The sequence below is a fragment of the Eumetopias jubatus genome, unplaced genomic scaffold (assembly GCF_037043125.1).
Source record: "Eumetopias jubatus isolate StellerSeaLion01/CBP00866 unplaced genomic scaffold, mEumJub1_p1.0 scaffold_4, whole genome shotgun sequence".
Lineage (NCBI taxonomy): Eukaryota > Metazoa > Chordata > Mammalia > Carnivora > Otariidae > Eumetopias > Eumetopias jubatus.
The window spans coordinates 83,907,037-83,929,553 of NW_028274810.1; positions in this window are offsets into that span (position 1 = coordinate 83,907,037).

Below are 22,517 nucleotides of genomic sequence, written 5' to 3' on the forward strand. Positions count from 1 at the left end.
ATGAAATCCATGCATGTGCCAGTTCATGCGTGCATGCCAGTGGATTTTAGTAGCACCCAGAGCCTGCTCCCCCCCCCCCCAGTGCTGTCCATGGTACTAACACACACTCCAAGGCTTCCAAGCCTTGTGGGCTCCCTGGTGGCAGCTTTGTGTGTGCGTGTGTATCTGCGTGCATGTGTATGTGTGTGTGTGTGCGTGTGTGTGTGCATGCATGTAGGATGAGATACAGGAGGGGACCCTCAACATCTGTTTCTTGGCATCAAGGCAGGGTCCCAGCTGCTCCAGCCTTAGAAGGGCTTCTTTGGGTGCCTGTGTAGTCTGGGGGGTGGATCCTCACTTCATCTGGCCAAGGCTTAGTGCATGGATCCGAGGCAGGAAACGAAGATAGACAGAAGGGATGGGACCAGAGTTGGGAATGAGTTTGAATGCTATGCTGGAGAGTCAAGATCTACTGAGAGAGCGACAAGGTCACATTTGTGGTCCAGAAAGATGGCTCTAGTGGTAGCAGGGAGGAGAGCCTGGAGAGGAAAGGCATCTCTGGAATCTCTGGGTCACATAGTACCACTCAATGCCATGCAACACGACTTAGGTGAGAGAGGAAATCAGTGAGGGTCGGAGTAACCAGGCAGATATCCTGGAGGAGGTGGGGCCCGAGCTGGCCCTTGAAGCATTCATAGAGGGAGGGGAGCTGGAGGGGAGAGGGGGACGCCAGGCAGGGGACTGGCAGGAGCCCACATAGAGAGATCAGAACGGCTAAGAAAGAGGGAAGAGGCACCTGCCTTTCTGGTCTCTCTCCTACCCCCCTCCTTGCTGGGGCTCTTCTGAGTGGAGAGGGGGCCTGCTCTGGACTGAACTCAGCTGCATTTCTGGGTGAGGGCGGCGGGGGGCGGCAGGCTGGGTGCAGCCTTGAAAGGTCCTTCCATTGTGTGCGAGCCTGCGCCAGGGCAGCGGAGGCGGGTCCATGGAGCCCTTTGTGTTCAAGTCACCACCCCCACAGCACTCTGGCGGCCTCCACAGTCCTCGCTCGCCCTGGACTCAGGGCCATGTCATAGAGACAGGTTGTTCTGTCTCGGCTGGCTCCGATGTCATAGCTGAGGGAGGGGGCGGGGCAAGGGGGTGGACACTGGTGGCCTTCGAGGCTGGCTGAGGGCTGACAAATTGCCTCTTGCCCTTGAGGTTCAATGAATCACCAATTCATGAAATCCTTTAACTCTGTGATCTGCAGACCAATGGCTGAAACCTTCTGGCACCTGAGTGCCCCAGAATAATGGAATCTTTTTAGGATGTGGGATCTTTCATAACAGACCCTGTGGCAATCATGGAATCCTATAGAATAGCAGAGTCCTAAAAACCATAGACTCTTCATACCTTCCTTTTAGGGCTAAGAGATGAGGATAAAGTGAAACCTTACACGGAAGCACATGGAATATCCTGGAATGTGGTAAATGCCCCCTGAGTATCAGCTGTTGTCTGGCTCAGAGAGGTGACGTGACATGACTTGCCCAGGGACATGTGCCTAAGACTGGTGGCATCGAATCGCAGTGGCCTGGTGGAATCCTGGGTGGGCTGAGGCTCTCTCTGTGATACTGACGCTCCCTGCGACTGGGTCAGCTGCTTCCCAGTAAGAGGCTCGCTGGTGGGGCACGGTGGGCAGGCAGGGAGGAGGGTGCCCAGGATTCCAGGCCTTCGAGCTAGCCCCGGCTCTCTGCGTCAGTCCCTGGGAGTCTCATCTCTTTGGATCCCAGTTTCTCCCTGTTGAAAAGAAGAACAGCATTGCCCTCCCTGCCTCCATCTCTGGGGAGGGGTAAGGCAGGCTCTGAAGTCAGACGGCCCCTGGGTCCTGGCTGTGTGTTCCTAGGCAGATGACACCACTTCTCTGAGCCCATTTCCTCATTAGTGCAACGGGGGGCAGAAGGACCCAGACTTGCCATGAGTGCGGAGTGAGCTCAAGTCCTCTGAGGCGGCAGTACGTGGAGGCTCCCTGCATTCAGGACCCAGCTCTGTCGCTCGACGGGCTGGTGATTCGGCCAAATCCTCTAACCTGCGGGTGCCTCCGTTTCCTCAGCGCAAAGTGGACACAGCAGGATCCCTGACTTAGATTAAATGGGCTGATACAAGTGGAGCACTCAGACCAATGCCTGGCAAGTGGGAAGCGCTCGGTAATCATCTACTGTCATTGTTACAATGTAGGTGTTGCACAACTGTGTGTGACCGTGAGCGTGCCTGAGCGTGTGTACCCTGCTGCGTGTGCAAGTATGCATGCCCCCGGTGTGTGTGTGCCTAAGTATGTGTCCCCCCGCATGTGTGTGCCCGTCTGAGTGTGAGCGTGTGCCCCCGGTGTGTGTGTGCGTGTGCGGGAGCGTGTGTGAGGATGCTTATTAAAAGCAGAGCCTGCAGCCCCGAGTTGAGCACTGTGCCCGGAATAGCTGTTTCTCCTGGCGGCCTCCCCGGGGACAGAGCGTAATGAGTGTTTACGGAGCCCCTGCCAGGCAGAGATGAGAGGCTCCGAGGAGCTCTGAGCCAGGCAGCGGCTGGGAGCCCAGTGTTATTATATTAACAAGCATCAGGGTGATGATTACCATTAACGAGATTATTCACCAGGAGGCCTCCCCCTCACCAGGTCGTGCCTACAGCAGGGAGGCAGGCAGGCATCTCTGCCCCGTCCCTCCCTCCTCTGTCTTGGGGGGTGAGGGGAGGAGGGCTCCCTGGTGCCAGGCGTGGTGCCGAGCCCCCTGCATCCTTGTCTCACTGCGTCTCTCGGAGCCCCTGAGGTTCGGCACTGGTACCCCACTTCACAGGGGAGAAAACGGAGGCTCCTTGAGGGGGCCTGGGACGCCCCTTTATGCTCTCTGTGGACACGTGGGATGGGCAAGCCCTGGGGGTGCTGCACATGGATTAACCCTTTAATCTTCGCCAGACCCCGGGAGAAAGACGCTATTGTTATCCCTCCCGCAGTGGGGAAATTGAGGCACAGAGCATTCTAAGTGACTTGCCATCCATGTCACCATGTCTTCTGCCCCCAGTGGGACCCTCTCAACCAGGGCGGTCAAGATGAAGGTGTGGCTCCCTAATGTTTTGTTTTTCTTCTTGTGGCAGATCCAGCCCAGGGCTCTGGGATTGGCGGCAGTTTTCACCTTGTCCCTCATCACCACGGGCCCCTCAGGCAGGCTTACCCCTGGGCACAGGCTCTTGGTGCCACCTGTCATGCTGGGCCGAGGCTGCCACCTACCCCCTTGCGCCACAAACACGATCCCCACCCTCCTGGGGCCCAAAGCGCCAACCCCGCTAGACACAGTGCTAGGGGTCAGGTTCGCGCCTTTGATGGCCCTGGCCAGTTACTGTGTGTCGAGTGTTGTGCCAGGACCTGGGAACACAGGGGGAGAGAGACCCGCCTCCCGGAGTGCACAGTCTTGGGGACAAGCTGGGCCGGGCGCTCCCAAGGGCAGGACCGGGTCCTATGGCTGGGTGTGGCCCCCCTCAGGGGCGTCTTGACATGCGGCGGCGTGCCAGGGAGGCCAGGGAGGGCCTCTCTCAGGCAGTGACACTTAAAATGAGACCTAAGGGCTGAGAAAGAGCGGGGAGGTCACCGGGGCAGACAGCGTTTCAGGCAGGGGGAATGGCACGATGGGGGTGTCCCCAGGGAGGTCTCCCCTGCCTCATCAGCTGAGTGCAGCATCGACGTGTGCCGTGGGGCTCCCCCCAGGCCCACCATCATTCAGTCGGTAGTCACGTGCCTGCTGAGAATTTTCGATTTAGAAGGTTCACTTCCTCAGTCGCTCCTCCATTCCCTGTTCCCGGCTGCACAGCCTATTGCAGGCTTGGCACTGGGTAGGGAACACAGAAATGAATCAGGGGTGACCCCTGCCCTGGGGTGGGGTGGGAGGTGGACCCTCACCCACAACACCATGTGATCAGTGGGCATGGAGACCCCCATGTGATCAGTGGGCATGGAGACCCTTAATCCAGGCCAGGGCAGTGGTGGTCAGGGAAGGCTTCTCGGAGCTGGAGGCAGGAAAGGGGGGTGGGCACAGGTGCCCAGCATGCGCAAAGGTGAGACTCCCCGGACCGAGGCTGGCTGTGGTGTGCTCTGGATGCCAGGCCTTGGCAGAGACTGTGGCTGCCTTCTAATAGCCACTCTCCCTTCCTCCCACAGTAGTGACACGCGGCTGCTTGGAAGACGGACTACATTTCCCAGCTTCCGTTGTGTCTGGGGGGCAGGTGACCAGTGTGGCCAATAGGATACGAGCAAAGGGATGGGCGGTTTCAGGGTTGTTCCCGGAAAGGATAGTGGTGTGCCTTCTCTAGCTATTCTCCTATTCCGCGGGCTGGAAGGTGAACATGGTCGCATCCTGGGACATGTGAATGAAGGCAACAGCCCAGAAATGATGGAGCGTCAAGACCGAAGGAGGAACCTGTGTGCCTGATGACAAGGAGCACCAGACACTGGATGGTTTCTGTGTGACTGTCTATGTGATGGCCAAATAAACTTCTCTCTTGTTTAGGTTAGTGCTATTTGGTGTCTCTGCCTTAGAGGCTAAACCCATATCCTAGCTGATGGGCAGGCTAAAGGCTATTATCCCCGAGGGCAGAGGCAGTGAGCAGAGTTCTGTTGGATGGGGAGTGACATTGTCAGATTTGCATTTTTGGAAAGTTTGGCTGCAGAGTACAAGGTGGGTTGGAGGGGAGAGAGACGGCAGGCTGGAAGACCAGAGAGGGGGTTGATGCCTCAGAAGAGGGCAGAGATGGGGCGCCTGGGGGGCTCCATCAGTTAAGTGTCAGACTCTTGATCTCAGGTCTTGATTTCAGGATCGTGAGTTCAAGCCCTGAGTTGGGCTCCTTGCTGGGCGGGCCCCTCTGTGGCCAATCACTGGTCGGGGATGGGGGTGCTACGTTGGCCCGGCCTGGGTCTCTTGTCCAGCCTGGGGCATGGGGCTGGGGGCTTGGGATTGTGCCCCCCCCCAACATGGAGTAAAGGAGAGGAAACTCCCTTCAGGAAGAAAGTGTTCTTCTGTTACCTGGAGGCCAGGGACACGATCTGCCCGGGTGGACAGTGATAGCCCCGGACAGGGAGGGGAGAGACTTCTGGGAGGAGGCAGGGCAATGAGTGGTGGTAGGGAGGGGTGGGCGGGGCAAGACCCAGTTGGGGGAGAGGCTGACGGCGCTTGCGGTATGATTTTTTTTTTTAAAGATTTTATTTATTTATTTGACACAGGGAGAGAGATAGTGAGAGAGAGAGAGAGCCAAGCAGAGGGCACGGCAGGCAGAGGGAGAAGAAGCAGACTCCCCGATGAGGAAGGAGCCCAACACGGGGCTCAATCCCAGGACCCTGGGGTCATGACCTGAGCCGAAGACAGACGCTTAACTGACTGAGCCACCCAGGCGCCCCTTGAGGTGTATGATCTTTCTGTGCTTCTCCTCTAGCCGTGAGCACACCCCCAAATATACTTCCAGTCCCCTCGTCCGGTCTGGACTCCTGGTGTCCTATTTAATTGTTAGGAAAGAACACATCACACCAATTCCTATGAGAGCGGACGGACTGAGGGGTGCCAGGCTACTCTCTCTAAAGCACACCCTTTGCTTTCTCTGGGAAGTCCGCCTTGACCTTACCCCAATCTGCAGAGTTGGTACTTCTCTCCTTTGGGCCCTATGCTCTCTCTCCCTGCCCGGCTCACTGTGTGCTCCAGGGAGGGACCCACATATCTGTGTCCCCCTCAGTGATGAGCCTTTTGTAGGCCCATCTCTGTCTTCTCTGACTCAGCACCCCTCAGTGTGCTTTGGTCTTGCCAGCTCCCGGGTGTCTGCATGTGTCTTTGTATATGTCCCTGCACGAAAATATGTTGGTTTGTGTGTGTTTGTGCTTATGGGTGCGTGTCCATGTATATATACAGTATGTGCGCCGATGTGCGTATAAGACCGTGGGTGCGCAGTGTGTCTGTGTAGGAGTTTTGTGTGTCTGCCTCAGTGTTACTGTGCGTGTGGGATCGTCTGGGACGCTACTCCCCTCTGGGGCTTGGTAACCTTGAGATACACACACACGAATACATATACACAGACCCACACAGAGGTTCAGATACACACAAACATAGACGTACACTTACACACACACACACACACACACACAGAGGCCTGTCTGTAGTTAAGCGTCTAACTTAACCCTGCCCAGGGCTGGCTTTGCATGGGGCTACCCTCCAGCAGGAAGGCTGGGAGCCCTTGCCCCTGGGCAGGCTGGCTGGGATGGATCCGGGGGCTTCCCCTCCCAGATGGGAATGTTTCCTTATGTCCAAACGGGGGCTGAGAGCCAGCCCCACCCTGTGACTTCCGTTTCCAGCCCTGTGGCCACACCTCTGATGGCAGGCCAGCAGGTGGCCGTGCAGGTCAACAGTTCTGGAAAACACAAAGGTCACGGGGCCTTGGCAGAGGGCTTCTCACCCAGCTGTCTCGGGCAGCACACACCTGAGGCACCACAGCCTCCAGTCGGAGCGTCTTCGAACCACCGTGAGAGAGATTTCTGTGATTGTGCGCGCGGGTGAGGGCCTTATGTCGGGTGCTGTGGGGTATACCCAAGGGTGGGGAAGGTAAGGGGAATGGCCCCAGCTTGTCCCACTGTCCATCCAGGTTTACTCAAACTGACCTGAGGACACTGTGAGCTCCTTGCCTGGGAGGCACATCTTTTCTACTTATTCTAAGTCTCAGTTTGCCCATCTGCGTAATGGGTTTGATGATAGGTTATCAGATATGAAGTCACAAAATCAGTTCATAAGAAAAGTAACTTTTTTTTTTGTCACTGACCCCATTTTACTGAGTATAGCAAGAAAGTAACCTCAGTCATTTGTCCCCCCCCCCTCATTGGGGGTGTGTCTGGGGTGGGGAGATACGGCAGGCCTCGTGGGGGCCACTGTGGCGGAGGGCATGCCTTCCGGGTTGTCGCTACCCCACACCGGCTCTGTTGAGATGCCCTTCTGCCTGCCAGGCCTTTGAGGTCAGCCCTCAGATGTCCCCACTACGCTGCCCCTTGGTCCCCTCCCAAGCTGTCCAGCTCCTGTGCTCACAGCCTCTCCCGGGTGCACAGGGATTGTTCTGGACCTGGGTGTGTGTTCCCAGGCCCGCTCCAGCACTTAGCAAGTGTCTTAGCAAGTCTTAGAAAGCTCAGTTTCTGATCTATGAAATGAGGTTAACAACAGTGCCTCAAAGCGTTGCTTGTCAGAGTAAACAAACGCATCTGCTTAAAACGGCACCTGGTGCATCAGAACTGCTCGATAAATGTTCCTGTCCTGTTCTGGAAGCTTGGCTCAGGCCAGGGGTGGGGGCAGGACTCCCTTGTCTTACAGCTTTGTCTCAGGTCACCTCCCTGGCTGCGCTTCCCCGCCCCCCCCATGAGAGTCACGTCCTAGGTCATCGGCCCTTGAAGGGTCAATCTCCAGGTTTTCTCACTGTCTGGGGAACCCCTGAAGGACAGTCTGGAGCCAAGGGCCCTGGGTGTTTTCAGAAGACTCAGGTCCTAATTCCTGATTTAATTCTCACCAGCCTTGTGACTGTGAGAAAGTGACTACCTCCCTGTGCCGCAGTTTCTCATCTGGAAAATGGGCACGAGACTCCTAGGGTTGGGCTAGCAGAGCTGGACACAAAGGGCCATTGTTGCTGGCGCTTCCCTCAAGCACACGGCTGACTGGGGAGATGACGCAGGGAAGGTTGCCCTAGCGACAGTTTTGGACACAGCAGTCCTCAAATCCCTCTGGGAAACAGGAAGTTTGGGCTGCCCAGGTCACCGCCCCGGCCACAGGAAACCAGCTGACCCCTTCCTCTCCAACCGCCCCCCCCCCAAGCCCAGAAAGAGATTTGCTGTCCTGTCAACAGCTCAGCCCAGCTTCCGGGAGCAACTCTCAGAGCTGCAAGCGCCCAAGACAGCGTCCAGCCCCTCATTTCATAAGATGAGCTGCTGAGGCTCAGAGAGGGGAAGGGACCTGCCGCAGGTCACACAGCACCCAGGGGTAGGCAGAAGGAGAACTCTTGGAAGCTCAGCAGCAGCGGTGGCCGCGTTAATCATGAATACTGGTCTCTGGCTTTCTGTCAGACTCATCACCTTACACAGAACAGCTCGTCTGATCCTCACAACCTCATGAGGTAGACAGCACGACTGTCCCTATTTTATAGACAAAGAAACTGGGGGACAGAGTTGTCAAATGTCCTGCCGCAGATCACACAGCCAGTAGGTAGTGCAGGCAGGATTTATACCCAGGCAATCAGAGCTGGAGAAGGTCATCTGGCCCAATTCTGTTTTTGAAATGGGGATACTGAGGCCTGGAGTGGGGAAGGGGTGCACCCCAGAGCGCAGGTGCTCATGGCAGCTTGGGACTGGCCCAGTTACTTGCCCACCACCCTCTTCTTCATCTTTACTCATGGGACCCAGGCTTTCTTCACGGTGGCAGTGTGCCCAGATTAAAAAAACCAAAACTATTTTTCCCATTCTCCCTGGTGTATTGGGATGCTATGTGACCCCTTCTGGCCCCTGAAATATAAGCAGATTCACTGGGCGGGGCTTCCAGAAGAGTCTTTATTTTTATTCATTTAGGTTTTTAAGATTTCATTTTTAAGTAATCTCTCCACCCAGCATGGGGCTTGAACTCACAACCCGGAGATCCAGAGTCGCATGCTCCACTGACTGAGCCAGCCAGGCACCCCTCCAGAAGAGTCTTTAAAGGGAGGTCACCCAACTGGTATGGGCTTTTCGCTCTTTCGCAGTCCCTTTCTTCCCGCCCAGAACACAGACAGGCTGCCTGAGTGGGAGCAGCCATCTTGCGATCCTGAGGATCTGGCCTCCCTGGTGGACAGGGACAAGAACACCCTTCTGTGCTTTAAGCTCCAGGCCGATTTTGTTCTTTTTAATTCTGTTACTTGCAGCTAAGTGTTGTCCTGACTTGTGTCTAGATTCTCTGAGTAGAAATCCAGTTCAGTGATTCTCGAAGTTTGTGTTGGCATCTGAGCTTTAGACTTGCAAAAGCATTGTGAGACAGGGAGCCTGGAGGGACCCCGTGGAAAAAGCCCTTTTCCTTTGCTTCTTTTCCTGCTTGCATTTTTGCTGGGACCTGCACCCCCGCCTTACACATGTCTTATTGTATGTCGTCCTCGTTAAGGTCAGGGAGTTAATGACAACTTTGGGGGTCTGCCGGCACAAGAGACATAACGTATGGAGACATAAACGTTCTCCAAGACCACGGACTCCAAGCACCAAGACCCCTGGCTTCAGGGAGTGAGTGACTTGCGAAGGACACCTAGACCCTGTCCTTGCTCTGACCGGGTCCTGGATGCCTGGGAGGACACGTGCATCAGACCACAATTGTCAATAAAAACCCCCAGACCCCAAGCAAATACGAGACTCCTTCCTTTCCTTTCCGAGTCTCCTGGACACTCAGTCCGTCTGTATCTGCTCTCTTTGTATGTTCACTAAACTCTGCTTTCACCTCCTGCTGGCTCACGTTTGGTTTCCATCCTTTGTGAAGCCAAGGACCTTCTTGGGACCTCCTCAGGGTCTCCAGACCCGGCCTGCCTGCATCAGTTGAATATATATATATATATCACATTTACATATACAACTCTATGTGTGTGTGTGTGTGTGTGTATACACGTGTGTGTGTATACACGTGTGTGTGTGTGTGTTTATGCATGTTTATATATACATAACCCTCAATTTTCCCGGCACTATGGGAGGAACACCCCATCTCCTTACTTAAAAGAGAGCAGCTGTTTTCCATTGCTAAAAATGTCTAAAAGCCACCATTTCACCCAATTCTGTTGAAAGGTGGGGAAACTGAGACTCAGTAAGAAGATGGTTGGGGAGAGCGGGGGTGGGGATGAAGAGGCCCCACAGTGCCTTGCACCTTGCACGGAGAAGGGGCTGGTGGGGAGGGAGCACTCTGCCACGGGGAGCAAGCGGCCCTTGGGGTCAGGCGCAGGCAGGGAAGAGTGTGGCCCAGAGAGAGGGATGCACCAGGACTGGACAGGGTTGAAAGACCGGGCATCGATGAGGCTACAGTGCCCCATGGGAGGACGAGTCCCAGCCAATGTGTTCTGGACCCTGGTCGGGGGGCGGGGAGGCACTAGTGAGCGAGGCAGGCATGGTTCCTGCTTGGGAGGGCTGAAAAGGGCTCAAGAGGAAGGTCCCCAGCACCCCTTCCCTAATGGAGATGTTGGTGGGAAGAGCCTCTGCCCTGCTGGCCTTGCAGTGCGGCCCCGAGGCCAGCCTTGGCCCTCTCCGGGTCTCTAAATGCGGGGGGGAAGCTCTTCCCAGGGCTCTTTTTGCTCTCTACCCAGGGAATCTGGTGTAAGAGGAATGATACCGTTTTTGAATGTACCTGTGTGTTCCTTAACTGCTTTCATGTGACTCTCTTCCTTTTCAGCTGGAGGCGTCCAGGGTTTTAGGAATGGGATTGAGGATCAGGAGCACAAAAGGGGAGAATTGATGTTCGCTTTTGACTGAATAGGATCCTGCCGTCCTTAGCCAGATAATAGTCTTGAAAGCCAGGCTTTGTGGAGAGAGGGGAAGGCTTTGTAAGTCCCCAAAGTCCTCTTTGCATATCAAGAGCCCAGCTTGGCTGTCTGGGAGATCACGGGAGGAGAGCGCGGAGGATAAAGGAGAGGGAGAGGGAAATTCTCGCCGGACAGGCAGAGGACGGGAGGCTCTGCCACCGCAGGAGGGGCAAGGCAGGGGCTCTGGCCACGAGGGACTAGGGTGAGGACTTGGGCCTGGGGCCCAAGGAGACACCCAGGGGCCAGCCAGCTTCTGGTGGGGATGAGACCACAGATCCGAGGGACCCTACGTAGGGTCCTAGGACATCAGTGCTGATGGTCCACTCTGCCACTTACCCGTCGAGGGGAAGGAGGTGGGATGCAGGCACGGGAACAGGACGTTGGCGGGAGGGGCTTCTGACCGAGGACATTGCTGGGTCCCACCACCTGCATGGGTCACCAGGAAGTCCAGAATTCCGGCATGCCTCCAGGATCAAGAGACCAGCAGAGAGACACGCCTCGTGACCAGGGACAACGGAGCACTCCCTGGACCACCACAATGAAAGATGGCTCAGGTCCAGGTCTGCAGACCAGTTCTATCACCAGCAGCACCAGTGTGGATCGTGGTCAGTGCCAAGAGAAGCAGAAAGAGGAGCTTTGAATGGATGCCTGCCTGGACCGGGTGGGCCACACATAGATGGAGACCTCACACCACCGCTTCCAGGAAGCTTGGTCAGTTTTTCCCACCCACCTCGACCCTGGCTGCCATATTGGCGGAAGAAGTGGAACAGGGGTAAACCTTGAAACCTTGAGCATTCACCCCAAGGCAACTGAGAGACCATATTCAACTGGAGGGGGACAGACTCATATTTAATTGGCAGTGAGTTTGCCAACTGAGAGCTCCCCACCCGGCCTCTACCATCAGCAGGATGGGTGTATGAGCATGAGATGAGATCATTTGTGAGAGCTACAAGAAAGCTGTATTTACTTTTCCTCTGTGCATCTGAACAATAATGTGCAGTTTTGAGTTGCCGATCCCAATGGAAGGGCCTGTCCATCTTTCCGTTTGTCCTTCCCTCTCTTTGGTCAGGTTTTGCTTTGCCAGTTACGTAGATGGAGGTTGGTGGTGGTGGGGGGGCACAGGTGATTCCAGCTCAGTCTTTTAGGAATCGTTGCCACACGTGTTGTCTTATTTGATAGTGTTAAGGAAGATCATCCCTATTTGGGGCAAATGAAGGTCAGAGAGGTTAAGCAATTTGTCCAAGGTCACAAAGCAAAATTGGTAGAGAGCTGGGATTTGAACTTGGGTCTTCGGATTCCTAAAGTCAGGTTCTTCTCACTTGCACAGGTGCTGTGGAGAGCACCACCACCGTGTGATGGATGACGGTGATTACAAGGCCAGGATCTACTTGGGGACCCTCCTGGCATGTGACAGGAGACATCCATGGTGATTAGTTGGGGGCCGCTTGAGAGCTGCCTGCTGGCTTCCAGGCATGTCACGGTAGTGACATTCCAAGCCATCACTCTTCCCACAGTGCACAAGGAGGCCCAGATGAAAAGCCTCAAATACGACTGGCAAAATGATGTGCAAGAAAGAATCATGCATCTTGTTCCAATTAAGATGTTGGAAGTGAAGAGAGTCTAATTGTCCCACAATTACCTTTATTTATCAAACTCAGATGAAGTGTGATTATGAAGTGTCTCAGGAGAGGAGTGTGGAGTTGGGGATGGTCCAGGCTCTGCCTGGCATCCCAGCCACTGCCGGAGGGAAGGCCAACCATGTGAACACCTGGGGATGAAGCCATCCATGTAGATGAGCAGGGTGAGTTCTGGTTCCTGCTCTACCACTGGCTTGCAGGGACTGTCACTTCCCCCAGCATCTGGGACAGATAAATGTTTGTGGAATCAATGGATGACAAATAAGGAAACTGAGGCTCGTGGGGGGTCAGCGACTTGCCCAAGGACATAGAGCTGCTAATTCTCAGAGCCACGAATCAGTGTGTTTGACTGAGTTGAGTTCAAGTGCTTTGAAAAGTGCACAGGACCAAGGATAAGCCTTTGGTGTATCATTGCGTGGTCACACGCCCACAACAGACAGAGGACCACTTGAATGCATTGGAATAAATGTTCAGAGATAAGAGAATGAATGAATTGATTACATGCCAAACACCATTTTACACAACAGTGGTGCAGATGTCCATGGAACAGCATCTCTAATGTCAAGAAACACTCAGTCTAGTGGGGAGACGGAGCAGGCGAGACAGTGTGACCTACGCTGTAAATGCAAAAATTCAGGCTCCTGTGTGTGGCTGGGCCAGGGTGGGGACCAGGAAGGATTTCCTGGAGTGTTTGACATTTAGGGTGAATCTTAAAGGATGAAGGACAGGGTGGGGTGGGATAGATAAGCCAGACAGAAAAGCCGGTGCAAAGGCATAGGGGCGAGAAGCTTGGCTCTTCTGGGATGACCTGTTCAGGTGGGCACCGGAAGCTGCAAGATGGGAGGTTGTGGCCCTAGGCCGGCCCCACCCCAGCCTGCTGAGCCAGCTGTCCACTGTCCGCTCGGAACTTGCGAGGTCCTGAGGCTCCCGGCTGCTGCCACACCTCGCCCGCTCCCGTGGCAGGAGAGAGGAGGAAGCAATCTTAGTTGGCTCAGTTTCCTGAGGTCCTTCCATAATGCCTGCGCTGGCTCCAAGGAGCCATGCCTCAAGACAGCATTGCACAGCGGGATGGATGGTGGGCCACAGGCAGCTCTTCCGACCTGGGGCTCCTTTGTGGCCGCAGCGCATGCCTGCCCAGCCATGGCCAAGCTAGCAAGAACCCAGGAGGGCTTGGCGTTTGTCGAGGACTTACTAGGGGCTACGCACAATGCTGAGCCCTTTCATACATGATCTCCTCACTCACTCCTTGTTGCAGCCTTGAGGTCGCACTGTTATCCCCATTTTGTAGATGAGAAGGCTGGTGCTCAGGTGGGTTAGGAAGCAGGGCCAACATTTGGACCAGGATTGTCTGAGTCCACTATGCCAGTCCACTGGGCCTTCCAAACTCACCTGAGCTTCTTAACAGACCAAACATCCATCTGGCAGGGTAGGGCCCTCCCCAAAAGGGTCAGATGGGCACAAGCCCTTCCAGCCAGGTGACTAAAGGCAAGTGTTGGTCCTGACAGGTAGGCCCAGGGTGCATGAAATAGGGAGTGGGCATAAGGGCCTGGAGGAAGATGTTGGAAAAGTTCAGTTCTCCTCAGCTAGTTCTGACCTTGAGTGCCTTGGAGTGTGAGTGCCCTTCAGAGGAAGACAATAATACAATTGATGATACTATATATTTTAATATACATGTATATCCATACATTCATCCATCCAACCCTCCATCTCCATGTCCGTCCGTCCATCCATCCACCCATCCATCCATGCATTCCCCCATCCATCCATCTACCCATCCTCCCATCCTCCCATCCATCCATCCATCCATCCATCCATCCATCCATCCATCCATCCTTCCAGCCTCCCCATCCCCCCAACACACACATTGGTTAATTCAGTGGTTCAATGAGAAACAGTGAGAACCCAGGCTCTATCTATATTTTTGCTAGGTGGTACTCAGAATGTCAGGCTTTTGTCCCCCATCTTCAATCCTCATGGCTGCAGGATCTCTGAGCATCTCATCCTCACTCATCAGTGTTCAGAAGCCAGAAGAGAGAACATCCCTTCTCTGTGTTCTGTTAATGAGGAAAACTTTGCTGAGGGATCCCCAGGAGATGTCCCCTCAGGTCTCCTGGGTTAGAGTTGCATCACATGGCTATTGCCAGACAACTCCCTGGCAAGGGGAAAGGTATCTCCATGATGGCCTTAAACTAAACAAGATATGTCACCAGGGGCTCAGAGCTCCTCCTAGGCTGCTAGAGACTTGAAGGGAATTGGGATTCATTTAGTAAGAAAGAAGGAAGGGGAAGAGAGAGGTGGCTGATGAGTAAGCAAATGTGTCAGCCACTCTATCCATCTTCCCATTCGCTCATCATCAGCACAGCGATTCATCCATTCATCCATTTATCCATCCATGTGTCCATTCATCTATCAAACGTTTATTGATGCCCACTGAGAGCCAGGCCCTATGCTCCCTGTCTGGTGGGAACTCACAAGAAAAAGATCTCGTTAGGGAGAAATATGGAGTTTCCCATAATACCTCTGATAACTGTTTTATTTAGTCACAGTAAGAATAATATCTGGAGATCGTGCTGTGCATTGCAGTTTGCAAAGATCTCCCAGGACCACTCCTTCATTCCACACACGTTTATGAAGCATCTGCCACATGCCAGGCACAGCTTTTTAGTTTTACAAAGTGCTTTTTCCTGCATTTGTCAGAAAGAGCCCTCCAAAGTCAGAGACCAAATGTTTTTTTGGAGGTAGGAATGAAGCATTCCTCAGGCCTTCCTCAGAGCCAAGGGTGGGGAGTGGCCTGGAGTCAGGGTTGTTGATGGGGGGCTCCCCCTGGGGTAAAGGAGAAAGTGTTTTCCAGAGACAAGGCAGGGTCTTTCTAGAACCACACAGACTGAGCATTTTTTAGGGTTGGCGATAGGTGCTCAGAGCTAGGGTGGGGTTTCCCAGTCCACCGGTAGGGTGTCTTCTGGGGCAGGTATGATGGAATTGTACTTTGCTCAGCACAAAGCAGACCTCTCCATTAGACCCAAGGGTGCAGGTCTTTCCTCTGAGAAGCCAGGCAGGGTCCTCCAGCCCTCCAGGGGCTGTGCGGTTAGTAGATGTAACTTGGTCTTTGACACAAATGCTTCCATTTTGGGTCAGGCCCACTTGTCTCCCCACCCTTCACCCCCAATACACACAGAGCATGTTACTGGTCTGTGCAACATCTCAGGACCTCAACATATGCTTGATTTCCCACCAACACTCATCACCTCATGTTCTACCTCCTGGGGCCCTCTCCACTCAGACCAGGGGTGGAGGGCAGTGTCCCTGTAATAACGACTCTTCCTTTTTTTTTTTTTTTTAAAGATTTATTTATTTGAGAGAAAGAGACAGAGAGTGAGAGAGACAGAGAGTGAGCGAGAGAGCATGAGTGAGGGGGGAGGGGCAGAGGGAGCGGGAGAAGCAGACTTCCCACTGAGCTGGGAGCCTGATGCAGGGCTCCAACCCAGCACCCCGAGATCATGACCTGAGCCGAAATCAAGAGTTGGCCACTTAACCGACTGAGCCACCCAGGTGCCCCTCGCCTCTCAAATCTTCGAGTTGAAGTTACTGATTTAGAGTGGATACCATAAATCAAGTGACAGGGGTTAGTTACGTGCATGGCTTGGAGTCCTCCTCTCCAGAGCTGTGATTACTCTAGACCCAGAATCTTCCCCACTCAGAGTCTCAGGGTCATCTACACCCAGGGACCCAGAGTCCACAGAGTCCACAACGCTCAAATGTTACAGTCCTCCACTCTTGGGGGCTTACGGGGCAGGGTGATGGAGCCAGCTTGTACTGGTGATTGTGCGAGGGTGATGGAGCCAGCTTGTACTGGTGATTGTGCGAGATGATTGTACGCATCTCCTCCCAAACCTGCTTGCAGTGAGGTCACATGGGTAACTTGAAATCAGCCGTGGTGGGAGGATTCCAGCTACCATGGAAACTGGCAAACACTACCAATCAGTGGCTCCCCTCCCCCATCAAGAGCCCATGGTTAAACACCCACCAGCATCCCATTCAAAGAGTTCCAGACTGAGTAGAAAACCCCCCAGATTTAGGGGTGGAGCATTCTCCACAGCCAAAGGCAGTGGGTTTTCTAGATCTTGTGATGAAAAGATTTTCTACATTTTTAGATGCTGTGTTTCTGGAGCCCCAGGCGGTACATTTCATAGTCGTGAAGCGGGTGTTTCTTACAGCTTAGGATGGAGTGTTTCTAGAACTGGCAGTACACTGATTGCTAGGGGCAGGACAAATATTTTCCAGAGTGTTCAGTGAGGGATTTCCTGTGCTCAGGAAGGAGTGTTTTTGGGGTGTCTGGGTGGCCCAATCAGTCTTGATTTTGGCTCACATCATGATCTTGGGATCTTTTTAGAGAAGGAGTGAGAGAGATCAAGCCCTGCGTCAGGCTCCATGCTCAGCAGGGAGTCTGCTTGAGATTCTCTCTCTCCCTTTGCGCCCTGCCCTGCCCCTGCTTGCCTGTGCATGTGCACACTCTTTCTCGCTCTCTCAAATAAATAAATAAATCTTAAAAAAAAGAAGGAATGTTTTCCAGATGTGAGGATGGAGGGTTTTTCAGAGCCATGAACAGTTTTCCCACTCCTAGGTATAGAATTTTCCAGAGCTGGGGATTGAGAGTTTTTTCCCCCCAATTCATAATCACAGATTTTCCAGAAGTAGGCAAGGAAAGACTTCAAGAAGGAGGATCCTCTCTCAGTTCAGAGTAGTGAACAGCATCTCCTCCAGAAGCAAAGGATGCTAGTGCCTGGGCTGCCCGATATTTCAGAGTCTCTACATTCACACGGAGACCCCATCAAACTGCGTTGTCCCTGGGTGCAGCTCCCAGACAGAGGGGAGCAAAGCTCGTCAGCATTTCAGTCACATAAATCAACTCGAAATGATTCCTACTTCCCAGATGATCCAGTTCTAGGCCCTCAAGGTCAGAGTGAAAGCCCATCGAGTTGTTTTACTACCGTGGAGAAAAAAAAAATCTCAAAGCAAGTTCTCTGGGTTAACCCTGCTGATGTAAAGGACCTCAGAGCCTCTTTGGTCAACTGGAGTGCTGACCTCTTCTCTTCCCACCACGTCAATCACTTTTTGGTAACTTGCCCGCATGCCCTAAATAAATAATAGCGAACAGACCTGGATATTGGAACGAATAAGGGCCTTGGCTTGGCCAGAACCAGGTTAGCAAGCTGCTTATGCAGGCCATGCCTCAGTTTACTCACTGGGGACATGGCAACAATACAGCCGCCCATGTGTGAGGGTCCCCTCATGGTACCTGGGAGGTAGCAGCCTTCCAGTAAATGTCAGCTACAACGCAGGCCGTGAGGAGACATGAGTACTGGCCTATCCAGGGGCCGACACTCCTTCATGCTATGCCCTGGGAGACCTCCTTCCGCCTCTGACCCTTGTTTCCACACCATAAAATCAAGGATGAAAAGAGATGATGACAGCTCATATCCTCACCGGCTCTGACTCGTGTTAACACTCTAGGAGCCAAACCCTGACCTCAGAAAGCTGCCCCAAAGCCCGTCCTTTGAGCAGGGAAAGCGCAATCATGTCTCAGTGTCTGTGATGACATCCATCAACATCTCGTTGGAGGGTTAGGCGAGCTTCCGATGGTGCCAATGTGGTGACTCGGCCAAGGACCCAGGAGCGGAGGACACCTTGTGGCTAATCAATCCTCCTGCCCCGAGATTTCTTAGGTACCTATACATGCGAAGATGAACAGCAAATGGGAAATTAAAATATTCTAGTGACGGGAGGGAAGGACAATCTGCCTTCTGTCCCCAAGAAGGGCTCTCTGCCGGAAAGGGAAGAACAGCATTTCTCATTCCGTGAATGAAATCTGTTCCTGATGTGCTGCAAAGCAAGACTTTGGAGACTGTAAGGTTTTCCTGGCCCCTCCAGACTCCCAATCAATGAACCCAGATATCTCAGAAACCCCACTGGACATGTATACCACAATCTTTCAAGGATTTCTGCCTAAAATAAAGCATTTTAAATTGAGATCAATAAAAAAACTATTATGTTTTAGTATTTTAAAAACACCCAATTATTTAACCCTGTATGGATGACCAGTGGGTAGGTTTGCATACATTGATACATACACTGTAGGACAATGAACACGTGCTGCAGTGTAAATGGACAGGTTTAGTAGATGGATAGGTGAATGATGCTAGAGTCCGTCTGAATTGGATCTGGGCTGGGAGTGCCCCCAGGTGTCTGGCAGAGGCAAGGAAAATGTGTGGAAAATAATCAAGCAAAAACCCTGATCCCTATGGGAGAACAACCGAAATTCACCTGCAATCCCTGCTCCATTCTCCCACCTGTACCTGAGCCGTGTGAATTTTTCCGGCAGCGAAGAAAACATGCATATTAATTACCGCACATTTTTATTTGTTTAGTATGTTTAAGGGGTACCATTTTTTTTTTTAGTAAGCCATTTAGATGTGAGAATTCAGCTAATAAGGGATAAAATTACAATTACTTAATTTCAATCAATATTTTATTTATTAAAGCTGTAGATCTCAGAACCTAACTTTAGATTTACTTCCAACTTATGGGTCTTGATATTTTATTTATGAACTTAGTAATTTTTATATAAAAGCAAGATCACATTTACTTGTTTATTGATTCATATTCAATTAACTCATAAATTTGATAGATTAAATTCCCATAAACTTTCAGCACCATTTACACATTTAATTAAGCAAATTCCTTTAAATATTTCAGACTACAATTACAAATTCAATTTATCTGATTCCAACACTTCAAACACCTGACAAGGGAGATTTACAAATATGATGAACAAATTATTCCTAAGCCCTTAAATAACTTCTGTAAATCAAATCAGACATTAAATTAGTTGCTTAGATTTTGTTTCAAACATAGAAAACAAGGAGAATATACATAAAACAAGACAATGATTATAAAATTTCTTACTACTTATGTAAACACAAATTATATGAAATTTTCATATATTATGATTTATTTCTTTATTGTCTTGTTATGTTAAAAGAAACATGTGTCAGTCAACCTACAATCCCCCCATCCCGCATCAAGGTGAACTGCCTTACTATCTTGCATTAAAACTCAGGTTACTTGGTAGAAGACTCAGGTCCATGACATGGCTGGAGTGGCTTTGGTTGAGTCCTGAAGACTGGGCCATGGGACACCAAAGACGTTCAGGACCAACAGAAGCCCAGTCGTGAGGGGACTTGCCAGACATCTGATGGGCTGGCCTCTGTCTTGAGGTAGGATTCTTTTTTTTTTTTTTAAAGATTTTATTTATTTATTTGAGAGAGAGAGAATGAGAGAGAGAGAGCACATCAGAGGGGATAGGGTCAGAGGGAGAAGCAGACTCCCCGCCGAGCAGGGAGCCCGATGCGGGACTCGATCCCGGGACTCCAGGATCATGACCTGAGCCGAAGGCAGTCGCTTAACCAACTGAGCCACCCAGGCGCCCTTGAGGTAGGATTCTGTCACCCAGGTCATCGGTACTGTCTAAACTTTTGTCTTTTGGGGGCATCTGGCTGGCTCAGTCTGTGGAGCATGTGACTCTTGACCTCAGGGTTGTGAGTTTGAGCCCAACGTTGGGTGTAGAGATTACTTAAAAATAAAATTTTTAACTCTTGACTTTTGGCTGGAACTTTTTTAAAAGATTTTATTTATTTTTATTTTAGAGAAAGAGTGAGAGAGAGCATGAGCAGGGGAGGAGTAGACGGAGAGGGAGATAATCTCCAGCAGATGCAGAGCCTGACACAGGGCATGATCTCAGGACCCTGAGATCATGACCTGAGCTTAAACCAAGGGTTGGTTGCTCAAACAACTGAGCCACCCAGGCGCCTCTGGCTGGAACTTAACCAATAGTATATGTCACAATCGTTTGCCTTTTAGGTTTTATCCTGGAAATGACTAGTCTCTTGAATCAATGAGGGGAATTCTTCATTCCCCTTAAATGACCCCATTGTGTAATTTCTTATGTTAAAACCTGGCGTGCTCAAGTCTCTTGCCCATTTGTTTCTACAAGGTTGTCTTTTTCTTCTTCATTTGTATGAGTTCTTTAGATATTCTGGACGTGAGTTTTTTTGTCAGACGTGTCTATTGTAAATACATCTTCTGCCACTCAGTTGAGATCAAGAATCTGGGTCTTTCCACTGAAACTCTATACTCGATTGCATACTCAAGATCTCTTGAAAATCCGATGGACGTGTCAAACTTTATAGGGCAAACAAAGATTCTTATTTCTGGGGCTCTCTATCTTCTCACTTTGCCTTCTCTCCTGAAACTATCTCCACATCAGAAGTTGGCACCATTATTCGTCTGGTTGCTGGCCTCATTCTTTTGAACTCTTTTTTACATTGTGAAAGAAAAATTACATACAGAAAATACATAAAAACTCAAGGCATGATTTAACAAATAAAGTAAACATCCATGTAACTACCACATAAGACAAGAAAGAACCCTACCAACATTCAAAAGTTTCTTGTAAACCTCTTAAAAAATACATATTATAATATACAAAATGTACAGAAAATTAAATATTATAATATATAATATAATAATTGAGATCTAAATATCTATTTATGAAAACGTATTTTTTAAAATTTTGCCCGTATTTGAACCTTTTATTGATGGATTCACCTGAATGCATTGTTTGGTGTCTTTGTGCTTCCTTTCAATATTATGTTTATAACACACTGTTGTTGCCTGCTGCTGTAGCTCAAGCATTTTCACGGTTGCGTAGTATTCTGCTGTAATCTGCACACCATATTCTATCCTTGATGCATATCCGGGTTGCTTCCAATTTTTAGCTGGTATGAACAATACTTCTAAAAGTATTCTTGTGCATTTTTATGACGCATGAATGCATGAATTTGTTTAAACTATATAGCTAGAACTATAATTGCTGGTCACAGGGTAGATCTATTTTCAACTTTTCCAGAAAAAGCCAAACTCTTTTTCCAAAGTGGCTTTTTTTCTTGAGTCAGTATTGGTAAGCCACATTTTTCTACGGTTTTGTCCATTTCACCTAAAATTTCAAATTTATTGGGCATGAGATTTTTCATCATGTTTGCTTCTTTTTGATGTCTGTAGCATCCTCAGTGAGACCCCTTCTTCCTTTTATTTTCGATATTGTTTATTTGTGTCTGCTCTGTATTATTCCTGCCAGTGTCCTCAGGACAAAAGTGGTTTCCGGGATCACTTTCCTCTCTGGGTTCTTATATTTCCTCCTGCCCTGGTCGTTTCTTATGATCTCGTCAGCTCTTCATTGCTTTGAAGAAGAAGCTTTTAAAATTTTATCTAGCATCTTTATTTGTTTTTGATGGGACGGCTAGTCTTGAAAACCTAGCCCTCTGTTTCTGGAAGTCCATGGGCATTCAAGATTCCTCTCTTTCCCTCCCGTCCAACATGCAGGCAGCCAGCCATACGCCCCCTCAGCTCCGCTTCTAAAATAGACCCCGGCTCCTGGCTGTCATCCTCTAATAGGCTATTTCTTGAGTGCTGTCTTGACCCAGTTTTGAGACCCTGGCTAACAATGCTCAATTCCCCTTTGCAGGCACTTTGCTAAAATTACATCCCAAACTCTTCCTTTATCGGACTCTGACGCCCCTGGGTTACAACACCCCCAAGCCAAACATCTAGGGATCACCCCTTCTCCTTTGGCTCTTGGGGCCATTCATAACACTCCATCCACAGGAGGCCCGAAACCTCTTAACCCCACCCTGTTTCTTCCAGCTCGCTGCTACCTTTGCCCGGTACCCCCCACCTCCCACCCCCCCGTGTGGCCCTGTGTGGCAGGCTTTTCTCGTTCCAAGCTGTGTGTCATAACAGTTCTGCCTCTCCCCTATCTGGGAGTCATTATGCAGTGTCTCGCCATCATCATGATCTAGCAAATGTTGACAATACTCTGCCCCCTCACTTGGCTTCAAGTCTCCGTGGTCTGTAGCCTGGATCTCCCAAGCAGCCCGACTCTCTCCCTGTTCCTCTGTGGGCCTGCTGGAGTCCGACTGTCCAAGCTGTCCAAGCCGTTAACATGATCCCTTCTTTCCCCTGCGTAAGAGGCTCTTGGCATTGAAGTCGTTCCCATGGCTTCACACGCCCTGGGTGGCTTTGGCCCCACCCACCTCTTTGACCCCTCCACTCTTCCCCAGCACCACGCTTTGGCCACGCTGGTCTCCTCCTCTTCCTTGACTGGCCACGCTCTCCCCTGTCTTGGAGTCTTCATGTTTACAGAAGTGTTTGGAACACTCACTCCAGACCTTCACACGACCTCTTCCTTCTTTTTCAGGCCCCAATTCCAGTGTTCCCTCAGGGGGCCTCCCTGACCTTCCT